This window comes from Schistocerca piceifrons, chromosome 9 (assembly GCF_021461385.2).
Source record: "Schistocerca piceifrons isolate TAMUIC-IGC-003096 chromosome 9, iqSchPice1.1, whole genome shotgun sequence".
Taxonomy (NCBI): domain Eukaryota; kingdom Metazoa; phylum Arthropoda; class Insecta; order Orthoptera; family Acrididae; genus Schistocerca; species Schistocerca piceifrons.
This window is the reverse complement of record NC_060146.1, coordinates 100,264,513-100,283,745: the sequence shown is the minus strand read 5'-3', so window position 1 is coordinate 100,283,745 and position 19,233 is coordinate 100,264,513.

The following is a 19,233-nucleotide window of genomic DNA, read 5'->3' as shown; positions in this document are numbered from 1 at the left end:
TACTGTCTTTGAAATTGTGATAGTAGCAAGCGTAAAATACAGGGAGCGGAAGGCTTTTCGAATTGTACAGAATCCTGACGGCAGTTATAAGCATCGAGGGGCATGAAAGGGAAGCAGTTGTTGAGAAGGGAGTGGGACAGGGTTGTAGCTTGTCGCCGATGCTATTCTATATGGACAAGGAACAACCAGTAAAGGAAACCAAAGTAAAATCTGGAGAAGGAATCAAAGTACAGGGTCAAAGGTGGTAAAGGACTTGAAGGAGCAGCTGAACAGAATGGTCATTGTCTTTAAAGGTTGGTACAAGATGAACATCAACAAAACAAAGCAAGGGTAATGGGATGTTGTCAGGTGGAGCTGGAGGAATCAGCTTAGGAAACGAGACGCTTAATGCACTAGATGAGTTTACTTATTTGGGCAGTGAAATAGCGGATGATGACCGAAAGGTAAATGATATAAAATGTAGTTTGGCAATGGTAAGAAAAGTGTTTCTGAAGAAGAAAGGTTTTTTAACATCGAACATAGATTTAAGTGTTAGGATGTCTTTTTGAAAACATTTGTATGGGGTGTAGCGTTGTATGGGAGTGAAACGTGGAAGCTAAGCAGTGTAATCAAGAAGTGAATAGAAACTTTTGGAAAATGGTGCTACAGGAGTGTGCTGAAAATTAGATGTGTAGAGCACGTAACTCATGAGGAGATACTAAACAGAACTGGGGGGAAGAAACTTTGTGGTACAATCTAACTAGAAGAAGGAGTCAGTTAATAGGACACATACTGAGACATAAGGGATCACCAATTTAAAATAACGGGGAAGTGTGTGGAGGGAAGTGTATTTGTGTGTATGTGTGCGCGCGCACGCGCGCGCACGCGCGCGCGCGCGTGTGTGTGTGTGTGTGTGTGTGTGTGTGTGTCTGTGTGTGTGAGGGTGAGGGGGGGGGGTCGTAGAGGGAGGTCAAGAGCTGAATACAGTAAGCAGGTTCAGAAGGATGTAGATTGCAGTATTTATTCGGGGATGAAGAGGTTTGCACAGGATAGAGTAGCACGGAGAGCTGAATCAAACCAGTCTATGGACTGAAGACCACAACAACAACAACATGTATGAGATTGCAGCCTTTCTCGGAGTGTTCCAATGATGAATTCTTCTCGGGTTATCACCGATTGGTGGTGTCGACTTGTCGCAACGTTTCTATGAGTTTTGTACCCACCATTTTCTGGCGAAAATCATCGAAACGTTGCGACAAGACGACGCCACCACTCGGCTGATAACCCGAGAAGAATTCATCAACAACAAGATGGTACATTGGAGAGCTGACATTATGACTACCTACTTAGGAGCATGATCGTCCAAGTTTAGGGTGCAACACAACAGCAATTCTTCCCGATTTGGATTCAAAAAGCCCATTGTAGATGTACGAAGGTACGTGTTACCAAACGTCTACTCGCACGTCACCGATTGGTAATGCGCGTGCAAGCAGTTTGTGAGCGCAGAACTGGCACTCACTAGCGATACATATGTATGTCCTCCGGGGCAGAATTGGTGGCCAAGACTTCATCCTCAAATGACTATAGCACGTTTGTAGCTTTGTGAAACGGGTACTTAACCTGCTGAACGTCGCCACCGCCGCCTGGGAAGACATCAAGCGTCGTCGCCATAATGTTCACGTGACCCACAGCTGTCGTGGTGCCTTCAGTCGCTTCCTATGGTCCCATGGAGCACCAGGAGCCCAGCGTACTACTGTCCCCATCTGCATGCGCCCACCGCGCACTTCGTGTTTCGCGGAGTCGTTCCCCCAGAAGACGGGGTTCCCGGTCACACCATCGACTTTGTTTAAAGAGAATCCTGAGTCATCTGACTGGGCGACTCGTTACCATAGATCTACAGTCTTCATCTACACTACTGGCCATTAGAATTGCTACACCAAGAAGAAATGCAGATGATAAACGGGAATTCATTGGACAAACATATTATACTAGAACTGACATGTGATTACATTTTCACGCAATTTGGGTGCATAGATCCCGAGAAATCAGTACCCAGAACAACCACCTCTGGCCGTAATAACGGCCTTGATTCGCCTGGGCAATGAGTCAAACAGAGTTTAAATGGCGTGTACAGGTACAGCTGCCCATGCAGCTTCAACACGATACAACAGTTCATCAAGAGTAGTGACTGGCGTATTGTGACGAGCCGGTTGCTCGGCCACCATTGACCAGACGTTTTCAGTTGGTGAGAGATCTGGAGAATGTGCTGGCCAAGGCAGCAGTCGAACATTTTCTGTATCCAGAAAGGCCCGTACAGGACCTGAAACATGCGGTCGTGCATTATCCTGCTGAAATGTAGGGTTTCGCAGGGATCGAATGAAGGCTAAAGCCATGGGTTGTAACACACCTGAAATGTAACGTCCACTGTTCAAAGTGCCGTCAATGCGAACAATAGGTGACCGAGACGTGTAACCAATGGCACCCTACGCCATCACGCCGGGTGATACGACAGTATGGCGATGACGAATACACGCTTCCAGTGTGCATTCACCGCGATGTCGCCAAACACGGATGCGACCATCATGACGCTGTAAACAGAACGTGGATTCATTCGAAAAAATGACGTTTCGCCATTCGTGCACCCATGTTCGTCGTTGAGTACACCACCGCAGGCGCTCCTGTCTGTGATGCAGCGTCTAGGGTAACCGCAGCCACCGTCTCCGAGCTGATAGTCCATGTTGCTGCGTACGTCGTCGAATTGTTAGTGCAGAGGGTTGTTGTCTTGCAAACGTCCCCATCTGTTGACTCAGGGATCGAGACGTGGCTGCACGATCCGTTACAGCCATGCGGATAAGATGCCTGTCATCTCGACTGCTAGTGACACGAGGCCGTTGGGATCCAGCACGGCGTTCCGTATTACCCTCCTGAACCCACCGATTCCATATTCTGCTAACAGTCATTGGATCTCGACCAACGCGAGCAGCAATGTCGCGATACACTAAACCGCTATCGCCATAGGCTACAATCCGACCTTTATCAAAGTCGGAAACGTAATGGTACGCATTTCTCCTCCTTACTCGTGGCATCACAACAACGTTTCACCAGGCAACGCCGGTCAACTGCCTTTTGTGTATGAGAAATCGTTTGGAAACTTTCCTCATGTCTGCAAATTGTACGTGTCGCCACTGGCGCCAACCTTGTGTGAATGCTCTGAAAAGCTAATCATTTGCATGTCACAGCTTCTTCTTCCTGTCGGTTAAATTTCGCGTCTGTAGCACGTCATCTTCGTGGTGTAGCAGTTTTAATGACATGTAGTGTACCTACATCCACATAGATACTCCGCAGTCCACCGTACGGCGCGTAGCTGGGGGTATCTCATACCACTACTAGCCTTTCCTTTCCTGTTCCACTCGCAGACAGAGCGAGGGGAGAACGACAGTCTATATGCCTCCGTGTGAGCCCTAATCCCTTGTGTCTTATATCCGTGGTCCTTACGCGTAATGTATGCTGGAGACAGTGTAATCGTTCTACAGTCATCTTCAAATGACTGTAGTTAAAATTTTCGCAATAGTGTTCCTCGAAAAGAACGTCGCCTTTCCTCCAGGGATCAAAAAAATGTTCAAATGTGTGTGAAATCTTATGGGACTTAACTGCTAAGGTCATTAGTCCCTAAGCTTACACACTACTTAACCTAAATTATCCTAAGGGCAAACACACACCCATGCCCGAGTGAGGACTCGAACCTCCGCCGGGATCAGCCGCACAGTCCATGACTGCAGCGCCTTAGACAGCACGGCTAACCCCTCGCGGCTCCAGGGATCTCCATCTGACTTCCTAAAGCATCTCCGTAACACTTGCGTAATGTTAGAACCTACCAGTAACAAATCTGAGTTTCTTCGATGTCTTGCTTTAATCTGACCTGGTACGAATTCAAACACTCGAGCAGTAGTCAAGAATAGGTCGCATTCGCGTCCTACATGCGGTCTGCTTTACAGGTGAGCTGCTCCCAAGAAACCGAGTCGACCATTTGCTGCCCTACTACAATCCTGACAATGCTCACTCCAGTTCATATAGTTCGGCAACGTTACGCTCAAATATTTAAACCGATTGACTGGGCCAAGCAGGACACTACTGATGCTGTATCCGAGCATGACGGGTTTGTTTTTTCTACTCTTCCGCTTAACTTATTTTTTCCACATTTAGGTCTAGCTGCCATTCAGCACACCAACTAGAAATTTTGTGTGAGTAGTCTTGTATCCCCCTACAGTCACTCAGGGACGACAGCTTACCGTACACCATAGCATCATCAGCAAACAACCGCAGATCTTTGCCCATCCTTTCTGCCAAACGATTGAAAGTAACAGCGCTCCTGGAGCACTCCTGACGATATCCGTGACTCTGATGAACACTCGTTGTCGAGGACAGCATACTGGGTTCTGTAGCTTCGAGCCACTCACATATTTGTGAACCTACTCAACATGCTCCTATCTTCTTTAACAGCATGCAATGGGGCGCCGGGTCAAATGCTTTCTGGAAATCTAGAAATGTAATATGGAATCTGCCTGTTGCACTTGATCCATAGCTCTCAGTATATCACACGAGAAAAGCTGAGTTTCGTAAGAGCGATGCTTCCTAAAACCATGCCGATTCGTGGACATAAGATTCTCGGTCTGAAGAAAATTTATTACATTCTAACTGAGAATATGTTGAAGGATTCTGCAGCAAACAGATGTTAGTGATACTGGTCTGCTATTTCGTGGATCCCTTCTTTTGCCCTTCTTGTATACAGGAGTCACAGATGTTTTTTTCCAGACGCTTGGGACTTGGCGAGACATTCGCGGTAAATGCAGGCTAGGTAAGGGAGCGATGCTGCAGAGTTGATACAATACCCACTGCAGTCGTAATTGACAGTCTCGTTGGGTGAACAGGGGAACATGTCCTTTCTCAAAGTCAGTGCCTTTCACCATTTGTGTATAGACGCCATTTGCGTATAGACGCCAAAACGCTAGCCCATTTGTCTGTGCTCTGTTATAAAAAGTGCCGCACAAACTGGTTTACACCGTTGGAACTTTAGTAACTGGGGACGTATGGATGACTACCACCTCCGTCAGCGGCTAAGTCCGCTTCAAGGTCACACGCCTTACACAGCAGCATACGGACAAGTCACACAGCCATGAAAAGTAACCCACCCACCTCCCCAGGGGTCGTAACCCCTGCAATCCACACAAGAGAAAGATGCTTCAGTAGCTGAATTAGTGTTTTAATTTAAAAAAAAAAAAATCTCACGGGATAGATAAGGATGGTTCTCTTTATTAGGAATGGTAATATACAGTAATGTCACCTTGTACTTTAATATAATTTGCTAAAGTACCATCAATCTTGGCCCAAACATTAATTCTCTCATTAGCATTAACACGTCTCCTGTTTCTTGTATACAATGAAAATGGTTTATCAGTATGTACAACACCTGTTCCATAGTTCCTATCACCTTGTACACCAATAGAAAAAGTACGATAAGAAATAATGTCTCTGTCATAGTACGACTCCAATCCCTGTAATGCTTTATCACTACCTCGTACTATAGCAAGTGTTAACCATGAATTACCAGGAACAAGTTCAGTAGTAGTACATGAAAAGTTAATCTTGCAACCAACAAATGTGATAGGACCAGTCAGTAGCTCTTCTTGAGAAACAAAACTGAAAGTGTCCACTGTCTTGTAGACTGGCAATCTGCTCCTCCTGTATCTTCTACGACGGTACGGCATGGCTGTGTGCTTCGTGCGGCTGCCTCGAGTCGAATGAGCATACTGCTGCCTCAGAACAGGATGTACTTCCTGTCCCCCACCATGCGCGCACAGCGCCAGCGCGCCTTATCAGTCCCAACTGTGATTTTACGGTGCTCCCATGAATATAGCTCAATTCTTTTACCTTGGCGGTTCGCCCATGCCCGCCCAGACGCGGGAGATTGCTGCGTTGCCAGATGCACGCGCCAACAGAAACAGCGCCATAGTATAGTTCGCAAACTACGTTTAGGGTGCGGCGCGCAGTTTATGAAGTAAAGCCACCACGGCCGCATTAACCCTTTCGCTGCTTCAGAGACGTGCTTCCCGCATTCCACGCTGTGCGCGATTTTGTCATCACTGCACTGCTCGCCTGTGCAGACACATGGTGTTCCGACTGCTTTGACACACTTGTCATTCGATTTCACAAAAACTATTTGGCCCAAAAATTTGATTTTTTACACATCTTCTTGACTGATACCTTCCCCCCATTAATGACTTAATTTTGTTTCGATGTTCAACGCAGTTATTGTGCAGCATTAAATGTAGTAAACCATTGCACGAAATTTTGAAGAGTTTGCAGAGGTAAAAGTCCACAGCGTGTGCTTTCCGTATGGTCGATTTTAGTAGCCACTAGAAATTTAAAAAACTACAGTCAAACGAATAAAATTTATGAAATACGACACTTCGATATTGTTTTTAAATAAAGAAACTATTAAGCATCGAACAAGATTTGAACTGAGACTCTTTTGCTTAGGAGCCAAACACCTTAACGGTTACACTAACACAGCTTGTCGTGCAATAGAATTCTTGCAGTAGTTTAAAAAATCAAGCAAAATACCGACAAACACTGTTGATATGTCTATGAATTACTCACGTTTCGTCGAAGTACAATAGGAAATAAACAATTACCGCTGTTCTTTATTGCGAAAAAGTGGGTAGTGAGAATGAATTTCCTTGCTACTGCCTGAATTAGGAGGCTTATTGCTTGTTTGGTTTAATTAATTAATAGAATATGAAACAGTTGGTATAAAGAATGCTTTTTCCAAACTTTCTTTTATAGGAAGTCTGCTATCAAGACATTGCTTTTGTTCAATTACTTTATTTATGACTGAACGTTTCTAAAACTGAAGACATTCATCTGTGCTCTGCACTGCAGTCGAGCTCTGGCAATATCGTTCTCTGCTCATTGGCTGACTGTGTTTTGTGACGTCAGATGTGCAGACGAACCTAAACTCGGCCGCCGTCGTAAATGACGCGCACTTTAGTGTGTTTTGCCCCTTAATTTTTCTTTTGTTTATTTTCAGTTGCCAGTAAGTACACATAAATAACAGAATGACTGGAAACTTGTTCTTGAAGCAAAGGAAGTGTGAAAACAAATGAGTAGTACAGACACGATGGCGGGCAGAATTTAATATGGCGCCAGCATCACGCTGAATAATAACGAATTATGCGACAAATACGAGAGGATAGGAAGTGTGTATGATTTGAAGGGACGGTGTACCGGGAAGAAATCGGTACCGGAAGAGAGAGGCGTGTCTTCAGTGATACAAGAATTAACAAGATATCCAAACAAGTTCATAGAACAAACTGCTCCTCAATCAGGTGTACACAAATCAAGTGTTCACCGGATTTTAGTCAAGCAAAGTGGAAACCGTGCATCACCAGATTGCTTCAAGCGACGAATGAGGTCAGATAACCGGCTAGAATTTTATGAATGGATTTGCGAGACTGAATGGACGACTGATCTCATAGTTTGATGTGATGAAGCACCATTTAAACTGACTGGAACAATCAGTCACCATAACTGTGTGTACTGCGCAAGAGATGGAGTGTTAATCCTCCCGGGTTATTGGTGTGATGTAGTACATCTGTCGGAGGTTGTGTGGGACCATGCTCTTTCGAAGGAACAGTGACAGGCTTAAATAACTTTAGCACGTTGCAGGAACATGTTGTACCCGCTGTTCACCAAGTGTACCAAAATCTCCCAACAAGACGGTGCATTGCCGCATTGCCATCGTGAGAGGCCGCAATTTCTGGATGGAACATTTGCTGAGAGCTGGATAGGACGACGAAGAAACGCTGAGTCTCCATCCAGACCTCCTGATCAAACGCCGTGAGACTTTCTCTGGGGATCTCTGAAGGCTTGAGATCTGAGGGGCGATTACGACTTGCTGTGAATCCATTCCAATGGCCACCAAGACACGTGTGTGTCGATCTGTTCCACGTCCTATATTACTGTCGATGGAGTACCATTTTGCATATCTTCAGCAGCAAAACATCATCAGTAATATCGCGGTCACCTATGACACTTAAAACTTCACAGCTTTTCTTATTTTTTTCCAGTTGTTAGAATTCAAACAGTGTAAAACTCATTGTGGAACACCCTGGGTGCTTTTCTTTTTTACTGCGTAGGATGCATGCAAAGGCATTCAGCATTGTAATAAGAGGTGGCCATATGTTTTGGCGCTCAGTGTCTGTCATACATAAAATTGTTGGCAAGACAAAATGACACTTGGCTAAGTAGTAATTACAGTGTTTCAGAAAGAATGACCTGATTTCAAAACTCCATATTTATTGATAAAAATGTATTATAAACATGGAAAAGCCAGGTTAGTCGATAGCGCTAATGCACTGCTACCTGGGCTCAGGTAGACGCACAGGCTCCAGATCGAATCCACCGGCCAGATTAACGACGAGGACCGGTGTGCGAGCCAGCCTAGATGTGGTTTTTAGCCGGTTTTCCACATCCCCCTAGGTGAATACCAGGCTGGTCCCCACGTCCTGCCTCAGTTCCATGACTCGCAGGCATTTGCAACACATTCGTACTATTTCACAATTTACAATAGACACAGACAGCAGGGGTACACTGATTCTGTCCTGGAGGATGGGGGGGGGGGGGGGGGGGTGGTACGGGCGGTGGTACGGGCTGGCGGCAGGAAAGGCATATCATATCTGGTCACCCTTTAGAATTCACTATGCCAAATCCGATTGTAACAGTGCCGACCCTGCGCAAACTGTGGGACAAAGGCTCAACCGATAGACAGATAGTATTATAAACATGGGATGGGTTGCAGAATACTCACAAAATCTTGAAGTTTAGGCAATGATATTACAAATACGTAGTGAACGCCTTATAGCGGCCAAGATAGACACGAAGCCCACGCTTACTACAGTAGTACAACTTTATATGCCACCTAGCTCTGCAGATGACGAAGAAATTGAAGAAATGTGTGATGAGATAAAAGAAATTATTCAAATAGTAAAGGGAGACGAAAATTTAATAGTCATGGGTGACTGGAATTCGATAGTAGGAAAAGGAAGAGAAGGAAACGTAGCAGGTGAATATGGGTTGGGGGTAAGAAACGAAAAAGGAAGCCACCTGGTAGAATTTTGCACAGAGCATAACTTAATCGTAGCTAACACTTGGTTCAATAATCATAAAAGAAGGTTGTATACTTGTAAGAAGCCTGGAGATACTGATAGGTTTCAGATATATTATATAATGGTAAGACAGAGATTTAGGAACCAGGTTTTAAACTGTAAGACAAAAATGGCTCTTAGCACTATGGGACTCAACTTCTGAGGTCATTAGTCCCCTAGAACTTGGAACTAGTTAAACCTAACTAACCTAAGGACATCACACACATTCATGCCCGAGGCAGGATTCGAACCTGCGACCGTAGCGGTCTCGCGGTTCCAGACTGCAGCGCCTAGAATCGCACGGCCACTTCGGCCAGCAAATTGTAAGACACTTCCAGGGGCAGATGTGGACTCTGACGACAATCTATTGGTTATGAACTGTAGATTAAAACTGAGGAAATTGCAAAAAGGTTGGAATTTAAAGAGATGGGACCTGGATCAACTGACTAAACCAGAGTTTGTACAGAGTTTCAGGGAGAGCATAAGGGAACAATTGACAAGAATGAGGGAAAGAAATACGGTAGAAGACGAATGGGTAGCTTTGAGGGATGAAGTAGTGAAGGCAACAGATGATCAAGTAGGTAAAAAGACTAGGGGTAGTAGAAATCCTTGGGTAACAGAAGAAATTTTGAATTTAATTGATGAAAGGAGAAAATATAAAAATGCAGTAAATGAAGCAAGCAAAAAGGAATACAAACGTCTCAAAAATAAGATAGACAGGAAGTGCAAAACGGCTAAGCAGGGATGGCAGAGGACAAATGTAAGGATGTAGAGGCTTATCTCACTAGGGGTAAGATAGATACTGCCTACAGGAAAATTAAAGAGAACTTTGGAGAAAAGAGAACCACTTGTATGAATATCAAAAGCTCAGATGGAAACCCAGTTCTAAGCGAAGAAGGGAAAGCAGAAAGGTGGAAGGAGTATAGACAGGGTCTATACAAGGGCGATGTACTTGAAAGCAATATTATGGAAATGGAAGAGGATGTAGATGAAGATGAAATGGGAGATATGATACTGCGTGAAGAGTTTGACAGAGCACTGAAAGACCTGAGTCGAAACAAGACACCGGGAGTAGACAACATTCCATTAGAACTACTGACAGCCTTGGGAGAGCCAGTCCTGTCAAAACTCTACCATCTGGTGAGCAAAATGTATGAGACAGGCGAAATACCCTCAGTCTTCAAGAATAATATAATAATTCCAATCCCAAAGAAAGCAGGTGTTGAGAGATGTGAAAATTACCGAACTGTCAGTTTAATAAGTCAGGTCTGCAAAATACTAACGCGAATTCTTTACAGACGAATGGAAAAACTTGTAGAAGCCGACCTCGGGGAAGATCTTTGAATTCCGTAGAAATGTTGGAACACGTGAGGCAATACTGACCCTACGGCTTATCTTAGAAGCTAGATTACGAAAAGGCAAATCTACGTTGCTATCAGTTGTGGACTTAGAGAAAGTTCCTGACAATGTTGACTGGAATACTCTCTTTCAAATTCTAAAGGCGGCAGGGGTAAAATACAGGGAGCGAAATGCTATTTACAATTTGTACAGAAACCAGATGGCAGTTATCAGAGTCGAGGGACATGAAAGGGAAGCAGTGGTTGGGAAGGGAGTGGGACAGGGGTGTAGCCTCTCCCCAATGTTATTCAATCTGTATATTGAACAAGCAGTAAAGGAAACAAAAGAAAAATTCGGAGTAGGTATTAAAATCCATGGAGAAGAAATAACAAATTAAAGGGTCGCCGATGACATTGTAATTCTGTCAGAGACAGCAAAGGACTTGGAAGAGCAGTTGAACGGAATGGACGGTGTCTTGAAAGGAGGATATAAGATGAACATCAAAAGACAGACGAGGATAATGGAATGTAGTCGAATTAAATCGGGTGATGCTGAGGGAATTATATTAGGAAATGAGACACTTGAAGTAGTAAAGGAGTTTTGTTATTTGGGAGCAAAATAACTGATGATGGTCGAAGTAGAGAGGATATAAAATATAGACTGGCAATGGCAAGGAAAGCGTTTCTGAAGAAGAGAAATTTGTTAACATCGAGTATAGATATAAGCGTCAGGAAGTCGTTTTTGAAAGTATTTGTATGGAATGTAGCCATGTATGGAAGTGAAACATGGATGATAATTAGTTTGGACAAGAAGTGAATAGAAGCTTTCGAAATATGGTGCTACAGAGGATTGCTGAAGATTAGATGGGTAGGTCAAATAACTAATGAAGATGTATTGAATAGAATTGGCTTGATGAGGAGTTTGTGGCACAACTTGACTAGAAGAAGGGATCGGTTGGTAGGACATGTTATGAGGCATCAAGCGATCACCAGTTTAGTATTGGAGGACAGCGTGGAGGGTAAAAATCGTATAGGGAGACCAAGAGATGAATAAACTAAGCAGATTCAGAAGGATGTAGACTGATGTACGTACTGAGAGATGAAGCAGCTTGCACAGGATAGAGTAGCATGGAGAGCTGCATCAAACCAGTCTCAGGACTGGAGACCATAACAACAACAACATTATATATCCACTGAGTGTCCACGAGCAGCAGCAAGAACAACATCTGGATAGAGGAATTCGTCATAAACGTTGGACAATGACTTCAGTTGAAACTTCCGGGCTGAGAGGCTGTGGTCGATGTATAAAATTTCCACCTAACATTTCGTCTCCGGCTGCAGGAGACATCTTCTTTGGTCGTCCGGCTACTGCCACTGAGGCTCCAGGTGCTCTCGCATTTATAGAGTGCGTAGAGGGCACCACTATTCGTCACGTGATACCGACGGTATGCCTATCTTTGGAAGGCGTCATCATTCTCAATTAAAAGTAATCGATTGTCATTCTGCTGGTGCAACGTCGACATCCATATTTTGTCTAACTTTAAAACTTCCTCTTTTCTATTAAAATTGTTATGGTGTTTGTGAATCTCTATTGCTTCTCTATACATGCGCGCATGATAATGGGATGTTTGTGCTAGAACGTTTGTCTCATTAAATTTTATTTCGTGGTTCCCATCTCGAAGAAAGCGACCATCTCCCTGTCCTTCTCACCATCTCCTCTACCCGTCATGCCACTGCAGCCACCCGCCCACCTGCCCCTCCAAAATCTGTCCATGACTACCACCGTGCCAATTGGGATGCCTACCGGGAATCCATTGCCTTACAGGTCGAAAGCCACCCCCTCACTTTCCACCACCCTGATGACATCACCCATGCCTCTTCCTTCCTTCAGAAGACCATCACTGACGCTGTGGAGGCTCATGTCCCTACCAAACTCATCCACCCTCACCGCCCTACGCTTCCTCCATAGGCCGTCCTTCTTCTGCGTGAATCCCGCAGGCTCTACCGCTCCTTCCTCTGCACTCGTGACCGGGATACTCTCACCCGCCACCGGCAATTACAGCGACATATCCGGAACCTCCTTACAGCAAAGAAACGCCGGGACTGGCGTCAGACATGCACACGCCTCAACTCCACCCTCCCTGTCAACTCCTCCAAGTACTGGTCAGCCTTCCACCGCCTTACTGGTAGCCATCCCACCCCGCATTAGCCCATCCTCCATGACGATCGACCCTTTCCTGACAACCTCAGTAAGGCTAACCATTTTGCTTCCCACCTGTCCGAGGTCTTCTCCATTCCTGACGATCCCCATTTTGATTACTCCCTCTTCCCCACTGTCCTTGACCGCACTGACACCTCTGTCCCCCCGCTCGCCCTAGCTTCCAGTACTTGGATCGGCTACCCCCCTCCGACATCAACACTCCCATCACCATGCAAGACATCACACTCGTCCTCCACTCCAAACGCAACACCGCCCCTGGTCATGATGGCGTCACCTACTGTCACCTCAAGGAATCCCCTGCATCCTTCCTGTCTGTCCTTGCTACCCTGTACAATGTCCTCCTCTCCACTGGATTTTACCCTGACCTGTGGAAGACTTCCCGTGTCCTGCTGTTCCCTAAGCCTAACAAACCCCCCTCTGCTACCTCTTCCTATCGTCCCATCTGCCTCACCTCCATGTTCAGTAAGGTCTTTGAGGCCATCCTCTCTCGCCGTATCCACCGCCACCTTAACCAGCACCGCCTCCTTCCTCTTACCCAATGTGGCTTCCGGCCTTCCTTCTCTGCTGATGACCAGCTCCTTAACCTTACTCATCTTCTTTCCCTCCAACTTAACTCCCGTCGCTCTGCTATCTTTGTTTCCCTTGATCTCCAGAACGCCTATGACCGTGTCTGGCATCCCGGGCTCCTTTTCAAACTCCAGACCTATGCTCTCCCCATCAACTTCGTCCATCTCGTTGCTTCCTTCCTCTCCCATCGTCCCTCCTATGTGACTATCCACAATTCCAACTCCCGTACTTTCTACCCCTCTGCCAGCGTGCCCCAAGGTTCTGTCCTTTCCTCTCTCCTCTATCTCCTGTACACTGCTGATATGCCCAAACCTCCCCCTCCTGTTCATCTTCTCCAGTTCGCTGATGACACCGCCTTCCTACCCTTCAACGGTCCCAACGTACCCTCCAAACCCACTTTGACCAATTCACCGCTTGGTGCAACCAGTGGTTCCTCCGTGTTAATCCCTCCAAGACCCAGGTGATCATCATAGGCCGCACCACCTGCTCCTTCCCCCTCCATGATTTCTACCTCACCATTTACGGCCGTCCTATCCACCTCACTCCTACCCTCAAATACCTTGGCCTCACACTCGACCGCCACCTCACCTGGACTCCCCATCTCCTTACTATCCAAAACAAAGCTCACAACCGCCTCCGCCTCCTGAAACTCCTGTCCGGCCGGACGTGGGGTCTGCATCCTTCCACCATCCTTCACACCTACAAATCCATGATACGCCCCATCCTTTGTTATGCCAGCATCGCTTGGATTTCCGCCCCTATCCGGTTCTATAAAGCCCTCCAAATCCTCGAACGCCATGCACTCCGCCTCGCCTTCCGCATCCGCCTTCCGTCCCCCACGCGCATCCTCTATGACCTCATCCCCTTCCCCCACCTTCTGCTTTTCCTTGAACACATCCGCACACTATATATTGTCCGCCGCCTTGATCCCCCTCACCCCCTGGTGTCTCCCTTCCTCTCCACTCCCAACCAGTTGCCGCGCCTTTACCGTTGTGTCCCTCCCTCTCTCCATTTCCACACCCTCCATCTCCTTTCCCAACACAACTTCCACCATCTACCACTCCCAGATGATGAGCTTCGCCCTGACATCTACCCTTCCTACCAACTCTAACCCTCTCTTCCTGCCTCCTCCTCAGGGCTCCCTCTCCTCTCTCTCCCTCCTTCTGAGCGGATTTCCCCTCCTACTCCCCGTCCATCTCCTGTGCCTTCTTTCAGTGTCTCTGCGCTCCCTCCTGCCCTGTCTTCCCTTTTCCTCTCCCGCCCCATGTGTCTCCTGCCTCTTCGTGAACCCACGGTTGCCCCTCCTCTCTTCATCCCACCGCTTCCCCAGCTGCCCCATGCTCTCCCCTCATTTTCCATCCTCTCTGACCTTTCCCTCGGCAGGTCCCGCCTGGTAGTTTATTCTTCGTCGTGTGTGCTCCAAGTGGGTTTTAAGTGTGTTGTTTCAGAGTGTTTTTAATACTGTGGCCAACTTTTAACCTGTGGATGCGCATCCAGTGTCTTCTCTGTGTTTTAAGAATCGCCAACTGTGTTTTTTTTTTAACTTTCTGGTGACTTTTTTAACTGTCCCCAATGAACGTCTACATGTCAGTGTATTTTTACCTCCATTTTCTCCCCTTACTCTGTTTTATGTTCCCCTTTTTTACCTCCTTATGTATGTATTATTTTATTCTTGTTTTAGTTGTCATGTCACTCGGCTGAAGAGCGGCGGATTGTGCTGCTGACAGCCCTCCCCTGCCCATATGGGGCAGGGGCATGAAATCACAATAAAGAAAAAAAAAATCTCGAAGAACGTGCTCACCCACGGACGATTTTTCGATGTGTCCTAAGCGACAGTTTCTTGTATGTTCGGCTAAGCGGGTGTTTACACTTCTTTTCGTTGTTCCAATATATACTTGTCCACAACTGCATGGAATTTTATATACCGCAGGTGTTGCTAAGGACGTCTTTTGCTGTTGTTAAATATTCCTTAATCTTCTTGGTGGGTCTGAAGATTTTTTCGATCCCATACATTGCCAGAATTTTCCCGATACGGTCAGTGACCTTATTAATGAACGGTAGGAAAACTTTTACAGTAGCTGACCGTTGTTGCTCTGGACTTCTGGCTTCTTTTCTTCTTTGATGGTGGGCTCGATCAATTTCCTTGCTGGTATATCCGTTTTTCATTAAGGCTGACCGTAAGTGATTTAGTTCATCTTGTAAGCAAGCTGGCTCACAGATTTTGCTGGCTCTGTCCACCAAGGTTTTCATGACACCTCCTTTTTGCCTAGGATATGGTTTGATTCCTTGTGGAGGTATCGATCCCTATCCTATTGTCCCCCTCTCCTTCTGCCCATCCCCTCCTCTTTATGGGTGCCATTGGTTACACGTCTCGGTCACCTCTTGTTCGCATTAACACATTTCAGATGTGTTACGACCCGTGTCTCTACCCTTCATTCGATCCCTGCGAAACCCTACATTTCAGCAGGATAATGCATGACCGCATGTTGCAGGTCCTGTACTGGCCTTTCTGCATACAGAAAGTGTTCGACTGCTGCCCTGGCCAGCACATTCTCCAGATCTCTGACTAATTGAAAACGTGTGGTCAATGGTGGCCGAGCAACTGGCTCGTCACAATACGCCAGTGATTACTATTGATGAACTGTGGTATCGTGTTGAAGCTGCATGGGCAGCTGTACCTGTAGACGCCATGCAAGTTCTGTTGGACTCAATGCCCAGGCGTATCAAGGCCGTTATTACGCCTAGAGGTGGTTGTTCTGGGTACTGATTTCTCAAGATCTATGCAACCAAAGTGCGTGAAAATGTAATCACATATCAGTTCTAGTATAATATATTTGTCCAATGAATACCCGTTTATCATCTGCATTTCTTCTCGGTGTAGCAATTTTAATGGCCAGTAGTGAACATATTCAAATGTGCGTGAATGCCCAAGGGACCAAACTGCTGATGTCATCAGTCCCTAGAGTTACACACTACTTAAACTACCTTACGCTAAGACACACACCCGTAGCCCAGGGAGGACTCGAATCTCCGGCGGATATGAACAGCCCTATATACGAGGGTTGGAACTTAAATAGTGGCACCTATTTATTCAGAACCGACACAAAAGAGTTACACGTTTGCACCTGTTACTGCCCTTCAAAGTAGTGTAGAACCCGTTGCCAGCGATGTGGAAGGCGTAGTGTACCGTTAGCAGAGCCTGTTCTATTGATGGTGCGATTGGAGTGGTCTAAAGTTATGGTGAGGCTCGTGTACGACTGTGATGGTGTTATCGTAGCGCATTACGTTCGTCCACGGCAGACCGTCAATGCACAGTATTACTGTTCGTTTTTAGAGCGTTATCTGCGACCATCTTTTCGAAAGAAGCGGCGACACTTTCTGCGCAACCCACCCATCATTTTGCACGACAATGCGCGGGCGGCTACAGCGCAAGCTGTGGCTGCTCTGATCGGTCGATGGGACTGGGAAGTACTGTACCATTCACCATACTACCCTTGTGATTTGAGTACGAAGATGAAGGAAGCATTCGCTTCAGAACTGTTCCAGAGATTCGACAGAGAGATTTTTAGTATGTTTTCCTTGTCACTCACTCGCACGAATGTACAAAAATTTGACACTACACGAAGTTTTCCTTTATTTTCCTTCCTTGAGTTGACTACTAGGTAAATTTTTTCCGTTAGTTTACATTACCACGATCTTGTTCCCTTTACTTGATGGGAGCGTAGTAAGATTTTTAATACAGCAAAACAAGGATAATGGATTAAAATGCTGAACGTAGATGTGGATAAAAGACAATGATTAAATAAATGCAGACTAAGCGGCGCTGTAACAAAGATTGCGTGGTTATGGGTGGCGGGGGGGGGGGGGGGGGGGAGGGGCTTGGTGCTCGGTTCCTATTTGAGCTAGGAACATGGGCGAAACAGTTTCTGATTTAGCCCGGAGTAGCAGCCATTTCTATAGCCATTCGAATTTCTGCGTTACTGTAGCTATGTTCCAAGATTTGAACAACGCCCAGCTAAGTTTTGCGAAAGATTTTAATCGGGCCGAAATTAATGCTGCCAAAGTCACCATTTGTCTATGCACCGTTACGGTTTTGTGTGCAAAAACAGTCACCCTTCAGTAACTGCGGACTGGAGCGACACTGATCGTTCATGTGTGATCCGCAGAGGTATCGGACCTCGTTCTAAGATAAATTTCAACAGTTTGAAAAAAAAATTGTTTGTTTGGGTTTGACGAGCACTTTTATGGTTTAAACTTGTACGAATCGGTTCAAAATTTGCACGAAGGTAGGTAAATGGATAAGGTCAAATCGAAAAATATCTTTATCGTTTTATCGAGATACGAAGGTTTAAAGTCGAGCTAGATGTAGCACTTAAAATTTGTTGTTACGTTAACTGAATGCGCAGAAACAATGTAAGACAATGTAAGACAAATAAATGAAAATGCTTTCTTACGATAAAGTTGGTAACTCGCTTTCAAAACTTTAGCTTCATGGAGGTTTTACATACAACAGACATTTACTGTGAGGTTATTTACACGCAACCCCTCTGTTTCAAACTTGTCCGAATGGGATAAAATTTCGTAAGAAGGTAGACAAATACATACAGCTCATGGTAGTCCTGTTGTTTTATGAAAGCTTTATCCTTTGCCAAGACCTGCGCAACACGATTCGAAAGTTAATAAGAAAATCTGTAGTGGATCAGTGGCTCCCCGAGTCAACAAAAATCTATAATTGTCGCCAAGCTATGGCGGCCGAACGTCAAAAATTACGGTAGAGTGAAAGTAGGGAACCAGAACGAAAAACGCTCCTATCACTGAAAAAAAAGGCGAGTATGTCCTGGACGGAGTTAGGTATGTAAAGAAAGGGAACTAGCTTTTCGATTTATCTGCCAGCTTCAAAGACATTTAAATCAATATTGGTGCACCTTTGAAGAGTCCACCCTACTTCCCCAGGGCAGCGACCTGCGTTAGCCCCATCGACTGTTACTTGTATGGTGAGGCGTGTTAAGAGCAAACACACAGGAGTTTATGTGCTTCTAGAGAGTGGGTTACATCTACAATAGGAAGTATCCGCCTGTACATCTACAATAGGAACAGTCCCAGAATGGGGATGCATGCCTAATGACACGTTGTGCCATACTGCACGATACGACAAGTGCCGTGTCGGATGACATGATGGCAAGTGTAATGTTACACGCCATGACGTCATGTATCATGTTACTTTACTTAACACGATACATTGCAATACATGACAAGGGTACCAATACTAACAAAGAAAAAAGCTCGAATATGCCAAGATGTTTTGATTTAGTGCTACGATAGGAGCGTATTTCATTCTAGTAATAGTATGAATGAAATACGAGGGCGTGATGGAGCAGACTGCACGCATACTGTACCTGTGAGGTTGCAGCGAGCAAACACAACAGGATAGCAACTGTCGCCGACCTCATGTTAGGAGCTCCACTCTCGTACTGAAGATTTGTCTGCACCAGCCGGCCCTAAGAACAGTGCCTGCCGTCCAGGGGAACCCCCTAGCCTATCTGGGCGTTCCCGTGATCTGATGCAACACAGATAACACGTAACAGGTCAGCACACTCAGGAAAAGACAGGCAAGGCGAGCAGTCACACAATCTGCCGGCAGGTGGAGAACTGACTCTTGAGGGTGTGATGCAGCACTCTCCATCACAGGCAAAATCGTTATGACCATACTTGAACAGGGTGGATTAGGGATTAACAAGCCTTGCGGCTGGCAGTGGTATTAATTAATTTTGACTATAATTTGTTTCACGGCTTTATGTGTGTTTTGCGAGGAGGAATGGAAGTAAACAACTAGACAGGAATGGCTGGGAAACAGGGAGAATTTTTTCCTATCTGACAGTTTGGTACTATCAGATAGTACCCGTAGTACAGTTTACTCTAGGGACGA